The sequence below is a fragment of the Camelus ferus genome, chromosome 5 (genome assembly GCF_009834535.1).
Source record: "Camelus ferus isolate YT-003-E chromosome 5, BCGSAC_Cfer_1.0, whole genome shotgun sequence".
NCBI lineage: Eukaryota > Metazoa > Chordata > Mammalia > Artiodactyla > Camelidae > Camelus > Camelus ferus.
The window spans coordinates 39,213,143-39,236,310 of NC_045700.1; the positions used below are offsets into that span (position 1 = coordinate 39,213,143).

At 37.2% G+C, this 23,168-nt stretch overlaps 1 protein-coding gene across 6 annotated transcripts in view; it reads right to left on the reverse strand.

The window, feature by feature from the left end:
- Positions 1-23,168, reverse strand: part of FIGN (fidgetin, microtubule severing factor) — a 119,977-nt gene that overhangs the window by 62,624 nt on the left and 34,185 nt on the right. The window lies entirely within an intron of this gene.

Consider the following 23,168-nt stretch of genomic DNA (forward strand, 5'->3'; position numbering starts at 1 on the left):
CAAATGGAAGTGTCCAATATGGTAGCCACTAGCAACATGTATTTTGAGCATTTGAAATACAGCTGGATCAAATGAGGAACTGAATCTTTATTTTATTTTACTAGTTAAAACTTATTTAAATAGCCACATGTGGCTAATGGCTACTGTACAGAACAGTGCGGAGATAATGTTTTTCCTTGAGGATAGAGTTTCCCACATTTGTCTTTACTTTTATTGAGCTATTTTGATATTAAATCAACTTTTTATTTTAAAATATTTTTCTAAGTTAAATTCTCTGTTTCTAATTCAAGTCTGTTTCTTTTTATTTTGCCTTCTATTTAGTGACATATTTGTGAACACCTTTCATAAAATTGGAAACAATTTCAGAACCCCCTCCCACTGTTCTCTTTGTTCAGCCAAATAAGTTTAACTCATATAGACATTTTATCCTCCCTCATCTTCTTTTACTTTTCCTGTTCTTTTCTATATTCCTCATTTTTCTAGATATGTGTAGCCAAAATAAGATGCAACATGTACTAAGTAAGGTTTGTGTGAGGGGCAGAGAGAAGGCGGAGGGAGCACTGGCTGACTTTTTTTAGAATAGTTTTAGATTTAAAGAAAAGGTGCAAACACAGCACAGGGTTCCTCTATACCCCACAGCCGTTTTCCTATATTGTTAGCATCTTACATTAGTTTGGTATGGTAAGTTTGTCACAACCAATGAACCAATATTGATACATTATTATCGACTAAAGTATGTATTTTATTCAAGTTTCCTTAGTTCCCAACGTTCCTTTTCTGTCCCAGAGTCCCATGCAGAGTACCATATTGCTTTTAGTCTTCATGTCTTCTTAAGCTCCTCTAGACTGTGAGAGCTTTTCATACTTTCTTGTTAACTGATGATTAATTAGAATTGCTGTGGTTGAGCAAATGTATGGTTGAGTGCCAATAGTTGAGAAAATAAGAATAAAATTAATTTTAGATCGAAGAGATAGTACTTCACCAAAAAGCCCCACCATGCATACCTTGACAGAAATCTTTACAAACAACACCAGTCACCCTGGACCATAGAAGATGTCCCTGGGATACTCTCCTAACCGCAAGTAAATAATGGCTAGTTACCTAAGGGTGCTAGCTACTCACTAGTGAGTGAGAATCGGGCCAACGATAAAATACCCTCAAAATTTTATGTCCAGTTTGCTGAAGACATCATGTGAGATTCAAGATACCACTATTTTATCCCTACTCACCATATACCTCTATATACAATACATGGCCTGTCATTTTTACCATGAAAGGAAATTGAATTTGTCTGGAATAATCTGTTCTTCAAAAACTAGTCTGTGGCTATTTCATAATTTGTGTTACTCTATACCACTGCAAATGGTAATTGAATAACTTGGTATATACTTACACACTGAAGTTAAACATTGAGCTTTCATGAAACACAGGGTGTTTATAAAGACAGTATCTTGTAGTATACACACGACAAAGACATAATATATTTTAATAGAAGAAGGGAGGAGTGGCTTTCAAATTCTTACAGACAGTGTCACCCACCCTGTGATCTCTGAGCAATTTACAAAATCAGTTACTGGCTCTTGGATGAAGCCAGGGACTTCTAAAAGGATCTTAGAATATATACTATTTGAGCTAACTTGTAGATCCTACTTTTTAAAATGTACCAGCTTTAGTCTAACCTACCGTCTTCCTGACAGCAGTCTAACTTTTCACCCGCTGTTTTATAATAGTTTTGTTTTATCTTTTTAAACCAACAATTGCCTGTTACTGGGTTGTGTAAATGAGGAACAAGGTTGTTTAAGGGCTCAATTTTCCCTGATTCCTTGTTTTTGCTGCACATAATTTAAGGCTATTTCCCCACTCCTCTTTAAATGTCTTTTTGCTTCAGTTTCTCAGAACTTGTCCATAACAAAAATATAGCATTTGTCCTGTATTCTCTGTCTCAATTTTACATTCTCTGAAAGTTCCAACAAGCCATTTTTTTTAACAAGCTTATATTTTAGAAAGTTTGAATTACAGAACTTAAGAGCTAGAATCAACTTCTACATTGTCTGGTACGTGCCCTTCATTTGACATAAGAGAAATCTGAGACCCAATACTTAGGAAAGGTCACAAAGTTTGTCAGCAGAAGAATCAATTCCAGGTCCTAGGTATCCTAAGTCTAAAGTCTAAAGTGTAGAATGATTCCACTATACTGCACAGCCTCTTTATTTCATTGAAAGCAAGTTTCCCCAAAGGGAATTCATTCCTAAAGTGCCAAGAGCACTTTCCTAAAATGATCTGACTTCTGAGACCAAGTTTGGACTCTGTAGACATAAAAATAGGGCAGTAGTGAGTGTATCTATTAAAATGTGTAGTATGTCTCCAAAATTAAGGTACGAGAGTCTCCTTCCACATACCACCTAACTCCTTTTGTCCCTCTAGCCAGTCACTCCATCCTCTTTTGAGGTTTTTGCTACCTGCATTTTCTAGTTGTGGTAATGGTACCACACACCAGACACAAGGCCTCACTTCCTCACTGTGGCCAATGACCTCTGGATTCCCTTTCTGGGGTGATTTCAGTTCTCTTTAGCAACAGGTAACAAGTCTGGAAGAACAGTCCAGGGAGCAAGCTGACAAGACCGCAAGCCCAAACTCATCTGCCATCACTCCCTCACACTGCAAGCGTGGAACCCACCTGCTCTTCCTTGGCTGTGTCATTCTTTTTCGAACATCCATGCCCTTGCACATGCTTCCATGCAACTCATTCATTTCACCTTACCCTTTATCACTCAGCAACTACCTACATGTTCTTGAAAATTCAGACAGAACATCACCTCTGTGTTTTCCCCAACAGCCCCCTCCCTGGAGTTAGATGTACCCTCTTTTGGCTCCTAGAGCCCACTGCATGTAACTCAACTATGGAACTTGTTATACTGTATAGTAAAACTATACCTACCTAGATGTTGTCTCCCCCACTAGACTCTGAGCTCCCTGGCAGTGAAAAAACCCACCTTATTAGTTCTGTCATCCTTAGCAGCCTGCCTAGTAGAGAACTTCTATTTGCTGTGAGAGTGACACAATATTTGAATACATACCTGGTGCCAGACACTATGCTAAAGTACTCATAGGAATTATATAGTCCTCACAGTGACCTTCAGCAGTAGTGCTGTTATTATGATCACTTTACAGATTATAAAGTTGAGATCTAGAGAAGACAAGCAACTTGCCCATGTTCAAACACCAATTAAGTTTAAGAGCTCAAATACAAGTCCTTTTTCTTAAGTATTTTGTTGCTTCTCTGAGAAGGTCAATAAATAGTTGTTGAATAAACTAGTGCATGAATGGATGGAAAGAATACTATATTAAAGCAAATAATACCCCAAAATTCTAGATGCTTGAGCTGCCTATCATAGAATCTGACTAGATAGATTGCAGGGTTCTAAGGAAGAAGATGGACATTTAGTGGGAAGATTATCAAAGTGTAAATGTAAAAGGGACACAGCAAGCATTTGAATATTTTTACAGGGAAATGATAGAATCACTCTTCCTACCGGCTTATGAAGAACTCTGCGGAGAATGCTAGAATGACTGCTGTGAAGAAAACAGTCTGAAAGCAACCCAGGAACACTCTTTTCTTTAAAAGAAAACTCTAGCTGATCCAACCAGGAAATGTGGCTTTGAACAAGGAAGGCGACTGTGAGCTGGCTTACACTGGATTGGATATTTCCCAATTTTTTTTCCCATGAAGCTGCAGTTTGGCCTTGCTTTTAGGATTGTGGGCTAAGTGACCAAGACTGCGAGTATTCAGAGACCTCAGGAAAAAAATTCTGGCAGACAACAAATTACTTAATCTACTTTGTTTTCCTGTTGCAATCTTTTGCTTAAAGTAAGAGAGAGAGAGAGGTCAAAATGAAAAGAATGTGAGTTTATTTTTAATGGGAAAGGCATTCTGTGGATATAAAAATTCCATTTGTTTCATTCCTTAAGAAAAAGAGCATTTCCTATACTGAGTAAAAATTCAAACTTCGTATTTTGAGATATTTGATAGTGGGTTTTATTTACTATTAGAAGGGGAATAAAAAGTAGGCTATAGCTTCAGGGCAATCCAGCAGTCCAACTCAACCAGTATGTAGTAAGCTTTGTCTATGTTGGAGGAGATATAAAAGGTGTACATGGCAAGGGTCCTGTACTTCAAGGTACAGATGTACAATCTAGTTACAGAGAAGAGGAAGGTCATCCAGAAAAAAAATTAGAGAACAAGACAGTATTTAAAAATAATCCAGTAAGTTACTTTTACAGTCCTGGGTGTAGGAAAAGACTTTGAGACAGAAGTAGGATGAGATATGCCTTGAAGGACCGCTTTTATATGTGAAAACGAGGTTTTTAAAAAAGTGTTCTTATGGTAACAGCATGAACAGAAACAGAGAAGTAGAAAATAGCTTTCATTCAAGTGTTCATTCAACAAATATCTGTGAAACACTGTATGTATAAGGCCCTATGTCAAGAGCTAGCATGACATCTCTTATTTTTCAGAGAGAAGAGAGATCACACTAGCAGGAACAAAGGGCAGGTTTTAGCTATATGACTTTGGCTGAGTCACTTAACCTCCCTGAGCCTTAGTTTCCTATCATGTGAAATGAGAGGATTAGCCATCATGGTTTTCAAAGTTGTTGTTGTTGTTGTTTTTCTTTTAACAGTGAAACTCTTTTTGGCTCTGATGAAATCTTATGCCTAACCTGAATATATTAAAGAACCAGAATGGACCTGCTCTGGTTGCATTAAGAGCTGGGGTTGGGCGAAAAGTGAGCCCACATATGCCTTCTGTTCAGCATCTCCCTCTTCTTCTCCCTCCATTGCCTGCCCCAAGACTCCTCTGCAGAATCCCAGGATTACAAGCGATACAGTTTTACAACTCATCTTCCTGATCCCTAATTCCCTCCCAACTGTAAAGTGTTGCAATAGGCAATGTAAGCCATCAGAGGATTTGTTTTTTAAGTACAGTTTGGTTAGAAAGGATCCTGGATTGTAGGATGCCATAGCAGCATAGGGTCTTAAGTGAAATGACAAAATTATTGTTTGAAATACTTGTTTGAAAGTGTCTGGTAATGCTATTTAGGAGAGACTGGAAGATGAAAACTAGATATTAAGCTATGAAAGCCTTGGCTAGCCTAGCATTACTGGGGATGGTAAGGGTCAAACCAATACAGCTAAGGGAGAATCTGCAGAACTTGGTGAGATTTAAACAAGGATGAAGGAGACAAAATAGGAGTCAAAAATGGCATTACAGTTTATAAATCCAATATGGTACTACAAATAGATACAGGGACATGGATCTCAAACTTGGTGCTCGTTGGAATTGCCTGGGGAGCTTTAAAAAATACTGATAACTGGTTCTCATGCCTAGAAATGCTGAATTAATTGGTTAAGGGTGCAATCTGGGCATTGGGATTCTAAAGTTCCCCAGGTAATTCTACTGTGCAGCCAAGGTTGAGAACCACTAAATTAGAAGGACAGGGAGTTGGGAAGTCCTGGAGAATATGCTTTAATTAATTTCCTACTGCTGTTTTATGGTCAAGCTAATTTTTTAAACTAAAGTTGACTTTTTTTTCCAACTTCTTTGCTTAATGTTAAATACTAACCATATAACTACCATGTAACTATAGTTATATATAATAACATTTTCCCCTATATTATCCTGTCAGTATATCTCTATGGTATTTCCAAAGACACCAGTCTGTGTTTTTCCAATGTTAAAAATCAATGAAAAAAAAAATCTCCACTAGTAAGAAATGTGTGTGTTTGTAAGTATGTACGTAAATGCTATCACTTCAAGAGTTTTTATTTATAACAGATTGTTGTTACAGGATCATAATGTTTATCCAAAAACTGTCTCTCCTCAACATACACTTACATATACACACACACACAATGCAAAGACTTATAAACGGCATATTATTCAGGCATTCTTATCTTGAAATACTACTTAGTCTCTAAAAGCACATTACTAAAAGTCAAAAAAGTTCAGCATTTACTTTCCCTAAACATAGTAGAGCAAGAGAAATGAAATTTTATGTCACAGCAATCCCTAATATTTGCATAGCCTTTTTGAGTTTTTAAGAAACCCTTCTACAAACATTATCCAGATGGATCCTAACAATAGTCTCATTATTAAATCATGACAGATACTATAATTTTCTTTTTCTAAATGAGGAAATGTAGGCCCAGAAGTCAGGTAAATACCCAAGTCCCAGTGGTAGAATTTAACCCCTAAACCTCAGGTCTTTCCTTTCCTAGTTCAGGCTCTATAGTTCCTCTCAAGCAATCTTGTTTTCAGGTGCCCATCCCTAATTTAGGCAAGAGGGAGAGACTGACGATTTATCACTCAAAGTGATCTCTCTTTCCTGTGTCCCACAGGATTTTATCAGTACAATCAAATTAAAACATTATTTTCTACTTTATTAGAGCTACAAGTATGCTTATTTTCATTACTGAACTATAAGCTCCCTGAGGATTAGGTCCATGTAACATTGTAAGAGTCATGTTTCCCATCCCAAGAGCACCTAACATACTTTCATGTACTTAACCAGGTATGGGAATGTACTCTCATTGCTATATTCTGTTTTAAACTAATTTGTTAGCCCTTTAATTCAGAATCAGAAATAACCATTTTCTGAAGTAATTTATACTCTTTGTTCCACACTCTTGTGATGCATGCAGAACCTGTCTACTAGTTTCTATATGACAAGTAACTCTTTAAATAAGGAAACACTATTACCATATCTTCCCTGAAGTATTTCTTCCTATTGCCAAGCCAAGTTTTCCCAGTTTCATTAAAAATCTAAAACAGCAGAAGTTTTTCAGATCATTTACTTTCCTTGACAACATCCTCTAGATAAAATTCGTGATTGGCATAGGCACTCCAGAACTAAAACCATGACTTCAAAACTGACATGATCCATGTAGAGTTCAGAGCAACTATCACCTTTCTTGGTAGGGACCTGTGAGTTTCAGATGAAAGTTACGATAGCTTGCACAGCCATCGCGACTCATCAGCAGGAAGGATAAGCTGGCATTTCTTCTAGGTCAGTATTAATAATCCAAAAGTATCATTATCTGAAGTAAGTGAAAGAATAATTTGCATATCTGAGCTTTTCAAATAGTTTTTCCTAAGACATGATATACAATGCTACTGAATGGATAACTGGGAGACAAACCAGGGTATGCTCCCAGACAGTCTGGGCCTTCATTGTGACTACTGAAGGAGAACTTCACTCTCCTAGCAATGGGTTTGCAGAACTTCATTAAAGACACATGGTATAAGCTACCACCAAAAAAATCATGAAAAAATATGAAGACAGCAATACTCTTTTTTTTTAAAAGCAGAGTTGTAGAAAAAAATCATGAAAAAAATGATTATCATGAAAAAATATTGAGACAGCTATACTCTTTTTTTTTTAAAAGCAGAGTTATAGAAAAAATCACAGATAAAATTTATCAAGGGCACAAAACTATTTAAGAGAGTCATCAAGTTTGGATTTCTTCAATTCAGCATTAAACCTCATAACAACCATTCAATTGATATGTTCGATGAGACTATTAAAACAGTGAGAAAGCAATGACTGAGAAATAGTGTCACAATATTTTTAAGAGGTGGAAATTCTAACAAGTTACCTTTGAAGTGCAGAATAGATTCCAACTCTAATTTCCTTAATTACCAAAAAAAAAAAAAAAAGGTATCCATGCCCCCCCCAACTTATCCTGACATAAATAGAAGGAGGATTAATTTCAAATTACCTCTACTCATATGACAGTTCTATCCTAGACAAAGTTCCTGCCACAAAACAGGATGTGAAGGACTTCTAGAAGAGCTATAATTGCCATAATGTTGATTAAATGTGCACTTAACGCAGGGGAAAGCTTTTCTGTGGCATGGCAGAGCAGTCTTTGTAGTGCTATTAAAAAACCCTTCAAGTACAATCTTCTAAAAGTGGTACTTTGATGAGCAATACAACAACACACCTGAAGTTTCACTGCTACATAAAGCAGAGGTTGGAACTGTAAAGCAGAGAGAGATATGGGTGATTCTGCCTTATATACATTACCACATTACACATACATTTCCAGTTATGAACTACATGAGAAAACCAGGTTTATTTTATATTTACAACTCTTTTGAGGCCAAATATCCATTTCATTTGATCAGTTCTCATCTTACTTCATTTACTAGGCTTGGCTCCGAGTCACATGTAGCTATTTTCCAAAATCATACATATATGATAATTCTTAAGGGCTAAGTGTTCCCAACACTAAAGATAATCAGAAGAAAGTGGCATGGAACATAAAGTTCTCCTTAAGCAGGAAGGACAAATGTGTTTTGAAAGGCAGAATATGTATTGTATTTGCTGAGTAAGGATTAGAAAATTTGTCCTCATTTAACATCATCAGTCATTACTCAGTAGTTACAAATTTCTTATCATGATGTGTGTGAGATTGTGTATACACACACACACACACACACACACACAGAGCTACGGTGCTTCCAGAGAGATCTGTTTTGATTAAGAATAATGATATTACCAAAATGATAGACAAAGTTTAAGTAATGATTCTCAGAGGTGCTTGGAAAAGAAACAGAATGGTATAGAGAACAATAAAACTTTGTCAGGGGTTCCCTAACCCCTTCTTCCTTGCCCTCCAAACCCACCCTAGATTCTCTAGACACAGTACTGAAGGAGCAGTATCTGAAAATTTTAAACCAGTGTCAGGCTTATCTAGCCAGACAAACAGAAACCTTCTTGTGTTAGACCAGCTATGTAGGAATGGTAGCTGCAAGCTAAACCACTAGTCTTTCAGTGCTAGTTTGGAGAGCAGAACACGCTGTCAATTGACACTTGCCTTTTACAATTTGTACACAGTCAGGTCACCTGACCCCCCAGCCTCAGACACAGCTTAGTAAACTGTATTGCTCCCCGAAGAATAATTTATCTTTTCCTTTTCAGAGTGCTAGACTTCACTCCAAAATGAGGTAACTGTGAGTAGTCAACTGACTTCACATCAAAGCACTACTCTTTGAGAAAGAGAGTCAAGAATAGAGAATCTAGTCACAAAAGCAATTAGTTTACACTTTATTCCACTCACCATATGATTAAGTACCTTTCTGCCTGGGAAACAAGATATTTTGTACTGCGATTAACAATGCAAACTTAAAATTTAGCAGTATATTAATTTTCTATGCTATTATATACTAGCCCACTTTTCATAATCTGCTTTTAGTAGTAGTCCTGTTTTCAAAGTAGAAATAAAAAGTGAATAATAACACACAGAGTTAAATCAAGGCTATGGAGTCCACACAAATCTTCGGTCAGGAAGACCAACACGCGTAAACAAAAGACCACAAAGAGACATCATTCCCAGTGGGTGAGTTAGGAGTTAGTGCACAAAAGTAAGGTATTAACCCTCTGAGTGAAAATTGCATAAATAGCCAATTGTATTTTATAAAATAAATGCCCAATAATTCTCTAAGGGTTTCATTTACCTTATTTATTAGTCTCCATTAACGAAATTTGTCAGAAAATATTTGAGCATATACCTCCACGTTACAGAGAAGATATTTATATAGCAGCGAAGTGAAGTGTAGCATTCTAAGTGAAGTGTAGCGTTCTAAAGCCAATGTCTTTACGCCTGTGCCTGATTATAAAAGATACTTCACATGAAAGAGCCAGGAGATCAATCACCAATGAATTATCTAATGACACGTACCATGTACACAGGAACTTGGTAATAAAAGACATGGTCCTAGGTCTGGCATTCAGATTGTAAAATAGCAAACAAAAATAAGACATAATATAATTGAGAACTAAATTGAATACTACAGATAAAGTGGTAAAAATAAATATTAGAACTGAAGGAGATCAGTAGGCTAAAACATTTATACATAAGATGGCCCTCGACACTGGCTGTAGAGAATGAAGAGGATTTGAAATGCATGATCAAAGGCAAAAATGGAGAAATGTGTGCAGAAGATATCTAGGGGAAGATTATTTTTAAAAAAATTCCTGCTCGGAATGGAAGATGAGACTATGGTTATTTTAGCGTTAGAAATAAGGGGGAATTCAGACTTAGTGCAGTTAAAGTTGGGAGGTCCAGAAGGCTTCTGACAATAAGGTAGTACTCACCTGACTGTTTAGCCAGGATAAGATAAAGTGAGTGAGAAGAAGAACCTACAGCCAGACAGATCTAGAACCTTCTTCTATTCGACCAAACAGGATAGCAAGTATTAAGAAATTTCTGTTCATGTTTTCAGAAAAGGACAAGTAAGTTCTAACAATTATTGCTGAAGAAGGTAGCAGAGAAAGCAAGCAGCCTACCAAATGGGTAATACACAGTGAGATCATGAGATGCTGAAAAGAAATCTTAGTTCTGGGATCAAGTATTTCAAATGTAACATGGCGGAGACAAAGCTCTAGTTTTGTTCCTCAAACTCAATGTAATACTCATCCTTTCATATCTGGTTTCATGAGTCTCACATATGTGTCTTAGTATCATATCCAGTTTCAATTTCCATACCATATAAATTATCAATTTATGGATTTTTGTTCTATCCATCTTAGTGTTATGCTTATTTCACTCTCAGGCATGCCTTAGACAAATCAGAAAAAAAGAATTTTTACTTAAAAAAGGAAGTATATGGCTAAATAGTATAGAGAGGGACCAAACAATACCTTAAAATGGAAATGATCAACCTTTTTTGAAAACAACAGAGAATTTCAATCGACTAGTGTTCAAGTATTGAGTCACTCTGAATTACACAGAGCCTTGACCAATATTTACTGCTACATGTTTTAGAAGCAATTTCCATTTTGATGGGTTGCTTCAAAAGTGGTATTCTGAAGCAGTTAGGTAACATAAAAATATAGGATCAAGATTATGTCTGTCAGATGAAAAATACAGCATTTATGCAGCATTATATAACCCATTCGCTGGTTTATGAGCCCAAGGTCCCCATGGGAGGTCACAAACCCACATAATATGCTACAGGGTTATATTTCGCATTTGAGAATCCAAATGAGAAGGAAATACTTTCTAAAACCATAAGTGTAACTAGAATACTTGTACTCGGTACTATGAAATAAGTCCAAAATTATAAATAATTTCAATTTGGCAGCTTAGGATGTCCTCAGTTTGGCTGACCCAGACATTAAAATACATGGACTTTTTCTCCAGTATGTTACTATCCCTCAATTGTTAAGATACACAGCACATAAATCAGATGGCCAAATTGGGCCTATGAAAGAACAGTTACCAATGATTCAATGTCAAGGAAGCCTACTGCAGTGGTCCCCAAGGATGAGGCCACTATTTCTTAAACACTCTAGCTAACTGCCTTCAATAAAGAAAGAACACATGATACTTAATTTCAAAGATGACATCACATCGGAGAAAGCTTGTGTGGCTACCTCAAGGATGGACATAATTGGAATTCAAAACAAAAGGTTATAACATGGACATAAATTAGAAAATAAAATAAAGGACAGAGAGAAGACCATACATTTATAAAAGAAAATAAATACAATGGAACAGCAATCTCTCATAGCAGAAACAAATGTATAAAACAGCTGTTGAGCCTAAAAAGAACCAAAAACTGATACTGATTTGTTTTTGTTTTTTGATTGAGGAGGAGTAATTAGGTTTTATTTGTTTATTTGTTTGTTTTTAGCAGCGGTACTGGGGATTGAACCCAGGACCTCGTGCACGCTAAGCATGTGCTCTACCACTGAGCTATGCCCTCCCTCCCTCTGATTGGAATGGAGCCATTTCCAAAAAGCACATCTAATCTGGATAAATATAGACAATATTATAAAATACAATAAAGCAGTTACGTAATTCTTTGGTATGGTTATGATTATTAATAAATACCAGTTCTTTCTAGGAAAAAATACAAAAGATTTAAAAGTGAAGTAAAGTTGAAAGGTGGTTCAAGAGTTCTGAATACATAAAGGATTATTTTGAACGTATCTAGTTGCTTTACATTGCAAAGAAGAACAAAAAGAATATAGTTCATGTTACAAAGATAGAATTATACCAAAAATGTAATATGTAATTTTAAAGTTATTGAAATAGGTGACAAAAGGTAAAATTCTTTGGAGTTCTTAATAGGCCTTACCCCAATCTATGATTTTTAAAACCATGGACTCAGTCCTGACTAAGACTGAAGATTTCACTAGACAGTACTGGGAACTGACTTACAACTCTTGACATTTTCCAACATGCTTCTGGGTGAATTATCAACCAAAATTGGCTTTCAGTCTTTTGTTTAGAGTCAGAACCATGGAACTCAAAAATAAAACTTTTTCCCAAAGGAAATGGACCATTGACCACAGAATTAAGAACACTAAGTTTATCTTTCAAATTGATGGGGTTTCTAGAGGGTCACAAACTCTAGGGTGACAGTCCATGTACAAAATGCAGATTGTACAGTATTTGTAAAATCTACTAATTTTAAAAAAATGATGCAGTGTTCATAAAAACAGGATATCTGGTGTATCAAGAAAAGAAAAGAGAAACCTGGCAATGCTGTACCTTTATTTTCCCAAGTCAACAGTCTGCCAGTGTTCAGTGGTGACAAAGAACGAATTAGCTTGCTATCTGTCCTTCATTCATTTCTAACCAATCTGGTCCTAGGAGGCATCTGAGTTTGCTGTCCCTGGTTTATACGTGTGGGCACTTTCTTACTTTGCTACATGATGTGATCTATTTTAAACAATGACTTTAGTATGCCTAGAATATAGTACAGCACATTACTTAATCCAGTAATTTAGCACCAGTAAGTCACGCAGTGGCAGCCTTTAATGTGTGGTTATGCAGTTGCTCAATCTAGATTTCATTTGGTTCCAATAACTTAATTTTACCTACACTAAAATAGGTTAGTGATAGTCACCTCTTCCTTTTCCCCCAAGAATTGAGGGGGGGGGGGAATAACCCCTTTAAGAAGTAAAAATAAATAAAGTTGTGGAATAAGGAAAGAAGGAAATAAGTACTACAACCAGGGCCAGAGGAATCTGCAATTACAATAAAAAACAAAATGTTCTGTACAAGGAAAAGACAAATCAAAGGGCTTCTAAATTTGTTTCCAAGGATTCTCTCCACACAGTGAGTAAAGACCCAGAAGTAAGCTCTTATTTAAATATTTTAAATATTCAATCAAATTCATCCTGAGCATTTGTTTTGCTAGACCAAGGGAAAAGACTATTCTAACATTACTGTCTTAACAAACAAGGCTATGTTTCACCAAAAGAAAATGTTCTATTTTGCATTACTACAGAAAACTATGAAAAATAAAATTTTGAATTGAGAATATAAATTTGAATTTTTTGTAGCATGTAGTTCTACCATGTTTAAAGAGAAGGACCTTTTAGTATCAGTTACCAGTTCAGATAAAAGATTATCGCATGAGAATGGATTCAATAAGGAGCAAAGGCAGGCATAGGGCTGGTCTTTCTAGGCACATCCAGGAGATTAACTGGAAGTATCAGTAGGACATGCTGGTGCCTTTCATAAGGCAAAATTATTTATAGCCGTGCTCTTATGTGTGATGTTAAACCCAAGCTCCAGAATACACAGCAATATGATATCAAATGTATTTTCTTCTAAGGAGCTAGAAGTACCTCATATGCTTAAAATACAATCTGGGTTTACACATGCCAAGGAGACTAATAATACCTCTTCAGTAAAATGAAGCAGCCCAGATGCAAAGCAACGAAAGAATTAGGAAAAGAACTTTAAAGAGTCAATTCTACTATACATGTCCTTCTACTAAAGATTATACTTCCAGAAGGAGTTTCAAAGTCTATTCCTGAAAGGTAACAGAGGAGACAGACTTCAATTAATGTTGTGTCCTCTGACATCTAGTCTGTGGAAATAAAAGGAGAGAGCATTAACTTTTAACAGTGGACATGTTAAGAAGAAAGGAAAAAGAAAAGCAAATTCTAAATGGCTATGTGGAACAGGATGACCCACCCTAGTTTAACAGAGAACCAAAATGTAATCAAATGAAACCTACGACCTTTGTACCAAAGAGAGTGAGGGAGACAAGAAGGCAAACACAATTTAAGACTCTGTGAAGAAGTAAAAGAAGTCACATATGTGTGCAACATTCCACTGAACATCCATCTACTCAATAGCCAGTCCCTGAAAACACTTCAGTTCTAAAAAGAGGCAGCAAAGCCCCTTGGTACTTCCTGTAAGCACGGCTTCAGGCTCTTTCCATGATCCATTTTCACCTAAGGAAACTGAAGGCAACTCAAACCAACAGAGCAGAGTAAACCAGAGCTCTGTGAACTGGCCACCAACCACCTGAAACCACGCTTCCAGTTTCCAAGTGAAAGCAAATCCCACTGACTTGCTCTCAGTGTTAAGCAGCTTCCACAATTGGCACAGACCCTTTATCTAATCAAGAGTGTCAGTATGCATGTGTGTGTGTGTGTCTGTCTGTGTCTATGTGTTCAGTGGAATGAGGGGTGGCCCAAGGAGATCAGAAGAGGCAGAAGGGGTTGAATTCCAAGGAAGAATCACCAAGAGCAAGAAAAATGAAAAATGATCTCCAGTGCCTAGCACAGTGCTTAGCACATAGTAGGTGCTCAGCAAAAAGAGTGGTGAATGAATCAACAGAAAGCGTATCTGTTGAAATTGCCCGTGCCCTTTACAACATCTTACAGAACGTTAGTTAGCAGGAAAGAAGTTTGCTTGCTCATGATGATCACAATCTAAAGCAACCAGAATTTGAGTGGTTACGTTACTGAAGAAACCTACAGATACAAAATGTAAATATGAAATAATCATTAAGGTTAAAAAAAGAACTGAAAAAGAACACATACATGCCAGGAAATACTATTAAATACTATTAAAATGAATATATATTATTTTAATTTATTGGGAGACCCAATATTGCCAGTAAAGTACTTTTCTTTTTTAAACAATATACTTAGTAGCATATTACAGTGTATCTGAAGTGATAAGAAATAAAAATGTTACATGATATTTGAATTATAATGACCTAAGTACCATATAAGCAGATTAAGGCACTTTACTCCATATTCATTTCCTTAGCCGTTTTGGACCTTTTGAAATCATGCAGGTAACACAGCACTTGTCTTCCTGACCTTCCTTAAAAGAGCTTTACAAGCCAATACTGCTTTCTTCAGTTCATCCAAGGGAAGAGCTGGAGGGTTCAGCTCTCCGCCAACATCTCAAAGCAATGATGCCTAGACAGGGCTGCATGTTTTATTTCTGCCAATATTCTCAATACCCAGGCTTTGTTTGTTTGTTTTTTCTCCTTCTGATATTGGAAGGAAATACATCATTTCCAAACAAGCATCCATGCTCACTAGAGACAACAGCCATTGAGCAGTTGATCCATATTAAATCGGGATAAAATTTTTTGTAAAAAATTTGGGAAAGTAAATGCTTAGATGAATGTTTCCCATAGTATAGAATGTTTCCCATAGTATATTCCATAGAATACTAGATTATATAGTTAAATCAGTTTGAGGACTGTTGTATATTATAAACTCCTCTTTAAGATTCTTAAAACACATTAGCATTCTAGAGGCTCTGAAAAGTCCTATTGTAAAGAAATCTTTTTAAATGTAACCCAAACTTACTCGACTATGGAACCCTCTCTTTTGCAGGATGAGGCAGGTGTGTGGGGGGGGTGGATGCAGGTAACTGGTTTAGCCTCTTATAACATTTTAATAAAATGCAGAACCATAATGAGATGGAAACTTACAAGCTTCAGTTCAACCCCTCACTTTAGATTTGAAGAAATTAAGGTCCAGAAAAGTAAAATCACTTGGCCAAGATGGCACAGCCCATGTCTCCTGAGTCAGTGCAGACTGAGAGCAAAAAACATTAGCCATTTCCTTTACCTGCTATGCTTCATCATTTTACTACTTCACCAAATAAACAAAACGTCAGGTCAGATTGTCCCACAACTCTACTCTGAACTTCTCTACCTCCATCATCTCCTAGCCTTTCTATTTCACAGGCTAGCCCTTTCTCCTGGGCACCAGACTGCATTTTCCCACTTCCTCTGAGATATCAAGCCCTCACTCACCCCTTTCTCTTTTGTGCTTTGCTCCCCTCCTCTTCTGACTTCCACCGTCAACTTCAAGAATGTCCAAGTTCTATCTTTCTTCGTCTCAAACTACCACCTTAGTCACTCTTTCCCTTTACTGCCAAATTCCTTAAAAAGTGTCTGTATTTAACATCTCAACTTCCCCCAGTTGCATTCACTCCTTAATCATTAAAATCTGGTTTCATTCTCCCCTGCTCAAGTAAAATTTTTTCCTACTACTTAATCCCAAACCCTGCAATGCTCCAGTTGCAAGGAACTTTTTGTTTGCCGTTGTCTCCTGAACACCTAATACCGTCCAACATCTCTAGTTTATGTAAAATGTGCTTCCTTCTATCCTCCAACTACCTTCTCTGATGAACAATCCCCCAGCATTTTACTCCAGCTCAAAATTTACCTTTTCTGAGAAAGTCATCCTTGATTCCTTAAGAGTCTGTCACACTTCCTTCAATATACATGCAAAATATCTTATACACACCCATATTTTTACTCAGATGATCGTAAAATTTATTGTTCAACTAGGACACATTTGAGAATGATAGAAGATTATTAGAACTTATGACAGGATAATAGGTATAAACTGTTACCATCCCAGGCAAACTAGGAGGGATGGTCCCCATGATCATGGCACTTACCAGTTCGTATTGTAATCTACTTGTTCACACGTCTGCTCTACACCCAAGACACTCTAAGTTCTTCAAGGATGGAGACCTTTTCCCACCCAGCATAATGCTTAGTACATCTTTGATTCTTAATAATGTTTCTTGAATGAAGAAGCCAAGTGAACATACCAAAAGAAAAAAAAACTCTTCTAAAATGAAGAAGACAGTTAATGATAATAGTAGATCCCTCAGCAGGAACAATTTCTTAAGAACAGATGTTAAGTGGTATGCCACAATCTATTATTTTTAAAAAATTAGTATGAAATCTGGTGAGATATTTCTGAACCTCAGAGTATTTCCTGGTTATCCCTTGAAATAGATGAGAAAACAAGTAAATGGCTTATAACAGCTCTCTTTTTCTGTCTTTTTCTCCGCTTGGCAATCTCTTACGGATCATTTCAGGCCTACCTCTAATGACAGTTTCTTGAAGAACTGTTGCTCAAATTATCCAAGTAGTGAATTGCCTCCTCTTCCATAATCCCAGAACACTTTGTTGAGATTCAGTAACTTACTGAGTATCTACCATGTGCCAGAAAGAGTACTAGGAGTGTTCACATACACTGTGTCATTTGACTCATCTGATAACCCCATGAGAAACTGGTTATTACTCCATGTTAGACAAAAGAACTAGATACAAAGGATTAAGAAAATTCCCCAAGATGCAAGGTAAATCATGGAACCTGTAGCCAACCTTAGGGCTCCTGCTTAAGCCCTATGCTTCCCCAGTACAGCATAAGCACATTTTGTATTATGATTATTTACATGTCTGTTTCCCCAACAAACCTGTCCAGGATCTATGAGCAGGGAAACTATTTCCCAATGGCTTCCAGGACAGGACTGGGCACAGAGCAGATACTCACAATTGGTTGGGAAGAATGAGTAAGTGGATGGAATCTGTCTGACCCCTGATATACCTAAAAAAAAAGAGCATCACACAAGCCAGGGAATACTTAATTTTGTAACTGACAAGAAGGTAGCTCTTATGTTGAGTGAATTCCAGACAAATGATGTTGCAAGAGTTTGGATTCATTCAACTTAGAATCATCAAAGACTGATTTATTTAAACATCTTAAGAGTCTTAAACTGTGATACTCAAGTGTAAAAACCATTTAAGATCTTATTGGTTTGTTTGTTAATGCCAAATGCCCATGTGGCTGGATTCTATCCTCCTGAGTCCCTTTGCCTCACCCTGTGAGATGTGCTTATTAAGTAATGAGCTAGATTTCACAAAGTAGAGAAAAACCAGACCCATTCCTTTATAATCCCATCTTTCTAATTACCCTCGTCCACCCTTTATCTAGGTCCTGTTCATAGCAGATTGATTCTATCTCTGTTGATGCTTGTATCTCAAAAATATCAGAATTGCTAGTAAAGGATTGGCCTCCCTGCCCCTCACCACATACATGATTCTCATATATGAAGAGCCTCCTGCCACTAGGTGGGCTTCCCGCCCAGAGTCAAGCCACAGTGTTCCTTTCAAAGGGAAATCAAGATGTCTGGATTTTAGCAGGAGGGGAGAAGATGGAAAGTACTAAACAGGGAAGAAAGAAATGGTGCTGACTTCTTCTTAAAACATGAACACACAAACCTTCCTTTGGAGCACTGCGCTCAGCCCTCCTTCCGGTCTGGGCTGCCAGAGATGGAGGGCAAGGGAAGGGTATTCGAGAGAACAGTACCAGAACACGGGCTGTGAAATCTCAGAGCTGGGTGTGGAGCACAGTTCCACCACACACTAGTCATGGGGTCTTGGTCAAATTACTTTCCCCAAGCCTTAGTATTCCCATGTTTAAAATGGAGATAACACTTGCTGAACCTCACAGAGTTGAGGAAAATTTTACATAAACTAGCAAAAGTAAAGCATTTAAAATTGTGTTGAGCAAATCATATATGCTTAATAAGTACTATTATTATTATTGGTTTTTGCCTTCTCTCTCCCCCACAATCTCTCTCATTGTCACTCCATTTCCCTACCACCTTCGTTAGGGGAGATAAAGAAAAAGGGAGATAAATGGAAAAGGGCACTCCCTTCCTGCTCATTGTGTAAAGCCATGTTGTTTGCCTGAGTGAGCATAAGCTTTGAAATGGGAAAGACATGCTTTTGAATCCTGCCTCACCCCTTTCTAGCTGTGAAACGGTAAGCAGCTTATTTAACCTCCTGGAGGCTCATTTTCAAGTTCTATAAAGGGGATCTGTTCATCCCCCCCAACATATAGGCGTTTGGGTTAGGATTAATGTTATTCTTGCCCTCTCTCCATCTTCCCTGGGAGGTCCCTTAACAGCTTATCCCGAACCTTTTCAATAAGTTATTGAGAGAGAATGGGATTGCAAGAGGATGGCAAGCTAGGGAAAGAAGAGATAGAAGGCGTAGACAGCCTGCGCTCATTACCTCCCCTTCCCTCCACCCCCATTTATCCAAATCCTTCTTGCTGGCACCGCTCCCGATCCCCGGACTCCACTCCTTCAGAATCCCTGCCCCAGGATAGGCCAGGATAGGGAGGCCTTGAAGCTGAGACAATGCAGGTCTTATTTCCAGGGCACCCCCACCAAGGACAGAGCCAGTGAGAGTCTCCCTCCTGTTACCCAAGCTACAGAGTGGAAGGAAGCCACGTTCTCTGCTTGCTAATTGCTAATTTGAAACTCTGAATACACAGAATTCAGAATAGATGGTAAAGTCTCTTAATACCATAACACAGGTCAACAAATGAACAAAACTCCTGAAGACTGGACAGGAACACTAACCACAAGGAGAACTAGTATTTCTATGGGATCCTGCCGCATTCTACCCCTCAGTCACTTGCAAACAAACTTTTGGAACGTGCAGAATTTTCACACCAGAGCCTGCCAGTATTGTGCAATTAAAATAATGTTAGATATTTTAAATTCCTGTCAGCAAGAAGGATGCTTTTGAAGGAGACTTGCACATAAAGTTTTCTTGTTTTATCAGAGAAGAAGTAAAACACACTGGAGGAATTTGGGTTGTTTTTGTCTCTGTAGTGGAGGCAGCCTGATGTTGACAAAGTAATAGAGAGTTTCACCAGAGCCCTAGGGAGGAGAAAGCGCTCCAGAGGTCAGGCCTGTTCCCTGCCTCTGGGAGGAATGTACCTAAACTTGCCACAAAGGTCCCTTCAGGAATAAATGGGTTAAAGCGCCATCGATACAGAACTTAACAATAGTTATGCATTGGGAAGCTGGTCAATTAAAGACCTTTGGGAACACAAATTTCACAAAGCACAGATCGAGAAAGAAGGAAAAAGTTAGTTGTTAGGACAGGACAAAGCAGATATGGAGAAATGGTTTTGCCAGGTATTTTATAAAATTAAAATGAATGTTTAAGAACCAGGATAACTTTTTAAAACCATAAAAAACCCAAAATGCCATTTTATACTGGTTTTCCTGGAAAAAAAAAATGACATGCCAACCACGTAAACATTCAGAACCACAAAGCTATGTAATTGTCCTTTAGAAGTATGTGATCTAAACATGAAAAATTGTTGAGCAAACAAAATAATACAATTTTAAGTTAGTGTTCTCAAATGTAGGGTATTCTGTGTTGGAGTCATTATGTGTTCGCATAAATATAGTTTCTAATATTCTTTTACATATGTTTTACATTTAGAACACTTTTTTAAAAAACTAAAAAAAAAAAAAAAGAAGGAAAAAATCACTATTACTTTCTAATGGTACATATTCCCAGAAATCAGGGGTTTAAGAAAATTCTGTTCAGGGAGAAAATTAAGATTCAATTAAAGTTTTTATATTAGTTTAGGAAAGAAACCATATCAGAGTCTGTGGTGCATTTTTAATAGAACATTTATTGCTAAATAGCTGTACATAAATATTTTTAGTAAACCTGGTAATGTTAGTATACTAGAGATACCTGATATACGAAACTGTATGAAAAAATCTTTTATAAAATGAATGTACTGTTTGTAAAATAACCATGTTCTGTCATCTACTTATAAGTTGGTATATATATTGAATTTTCAGGTGTGTAGGGTGAGTTCATCTACTTTAGGAACATGCTGTTTTTAGGTACTACCCTTTGACTGTATGAAAATTAAAGGGGGAAAACGAGAAAAAATGGAAGTTATAGAAGGAAAGAGAAAAAAAAGGGCACTGGGCTCAATGTTGGTTATAATATGGACTTTAAAACCAGACCATAGGGGTTTGAAACATTCTAAAATAAGGATGCCATCATTCCTTATACTGTCATTTTATATAAGCCATGCATCCAATAAGCTATTAGATGACATTGTTTTTAATTGTAAAATTGTGGAACTCTCTTTGTTCTTTTTGAAACAAAATATGTTGAGCAAATAATTCTACCACATTGACATCAGGGAGGCAGACTTTCCAATCTAACTGACAAAAAAGGGAGGCTGTTTGAATCATGTGGAACGCTGTTAAAGGTGCAGATTTGGAAGCATGTGAATAATGAGGTCTTGAGCAGTTTCACTTGGAGAAGAGGAAGGAGGAAGGGGACACTGGGGCAGAGCTGTGAAATATACTTTAATAGGATAACAAGAAGCAGAGTTTGTGGCAAAGTGGCTACGATGAGAACTCAGAAGGGTCTGGAAAGCTCTAGTTTCAGAACACATCAGCATGGATGAGAGAAGATGAAACCCAGAATTCAGAGACTGGGTTGCAGCACTGTCATAAATAGGCTACATTGTGGGAGTGGTGACTAGTAGATTTATAGAGAACGCAGAAAAGGAAGAGTTCAGACAAGGTTACAAGCGATGGAGGCAATTGGAAGAGGGAAATGGAACAGTGTGGTATGTGAAAACGTTCCATTTGAGGGTAAGAAATGTTTCTGAGTCTGGGATCACATTTTTCGAAAGCAGAGAAGTAGAGGATCTAAAATCACTAATGGCTTTCCCTCAGATAGTTCTGTCTTCTCAGGAAAGCATAGCCCCAAACAACACACAGTCATGATCATCAATTAATATCGTCCCTAATACAGTAGCCTGCAGTCTCTAGATGCTCAATATGTGTGAACGTGTATATGTATGTCTATATAGTGTAACTAATTGATATTTGTGAAATGCTCACTAGATATGCAACTCTTCACTGGCTGTTTTATTTGGATACTTTCTTAACACTTTCTTATAATACAGTTACTAGGAGAATATATATCTATATATATAGATGTATATGTATTTAAGAAGAAAAAAATTTTCTTATCTAATAAATTGCAGACTTTGTGTGAATGTTAAAAACAAGATCTCTGTTGAGTCAGATCTCTATAAAGTCCTTGTTTTGCCACTTAATTGTATGACCCAGAGAAAGTCCCCTAACTTTGGTTTTATCTTCTGTAAAATGTGAATATAGCATTTACTCTGCCTACGTCTTAGAATTGTGAGAAGCAAGGGAGGCAATGGACGCAAAAGTATTTTATAAATTGTAAGCAGCTACCCAAAGGTAAGATGGCATTATTATCATCTTTAACATTATTTGTATACCCTGCAGTTACTCAGTAAGTATGGGCTGATTCAAAGCACAAGAGAGCACACACACACAGAACAACTACCAAAGATGAATGCCTAGTCTAACTAGAGGCTAGGAGTGTAAAAATACCAACAAATCAGGAGCACTTGCCAATGATTCCCTGGAAACTAAAGGGCTACAAGAGAAGCCATTCTAAGTACTGGGAGCTCCCACCCACAGGCTCCCAAGCAGACCCAGAAGGGGCATGTGGGAGGCTCCTTTGGGGCTGTGACACTGTGGAAGTGAAGGCAGCCAAATGAAGATCACCTCCTTTACTGATACTTTTCAGTTCCTGCTAGGATTGCTCAACACTAACCAACATCTTCCTGCTTTAATTAGTGTTACTAATGTCCACATTTTTATTAACATTTCCAACAATGTTTTAGCCAGTTCTGGTCTCTCTTTCCTGTGTGGCTTCTTTAGTATGAGTTCCACATAATTCAGTTTAATCAGAGTTTACCACCTTCAGGTGGAAGCATAGTCTATCAACAGGGGTATAAAATTTTTAAATTGTTGGGACTGAATCATTCAAATTTTGTAACCTCACCCCCAATCCCTGTAATATTTAACATTATGCCAATAATACAGAGAGTAGTACTTAGTAACATTTCTAAAAACAGAACTAATCCTGTCCTTTCAGCCATGAATATCTATCAATACAAATCTAACAAATGTGGTCAAAATGAAGACTTGAAATACCCATTCTGTCATCACGTATGTAATCCGAAGAGGCAGATCTACCATGAAACTTAATGAAGCTGAAGTTTAAGGAATCCTCACTAGTGCTGGCCCCGTCCAACACTTGTAGCTAGTTTGATTTTTTTAGTTTGTACTATTATTCTTAAAACAGTGCCCATGTGTGTAAGCTTCAGGACCTACTAAACCAGGATATACCCTGATAATCATTA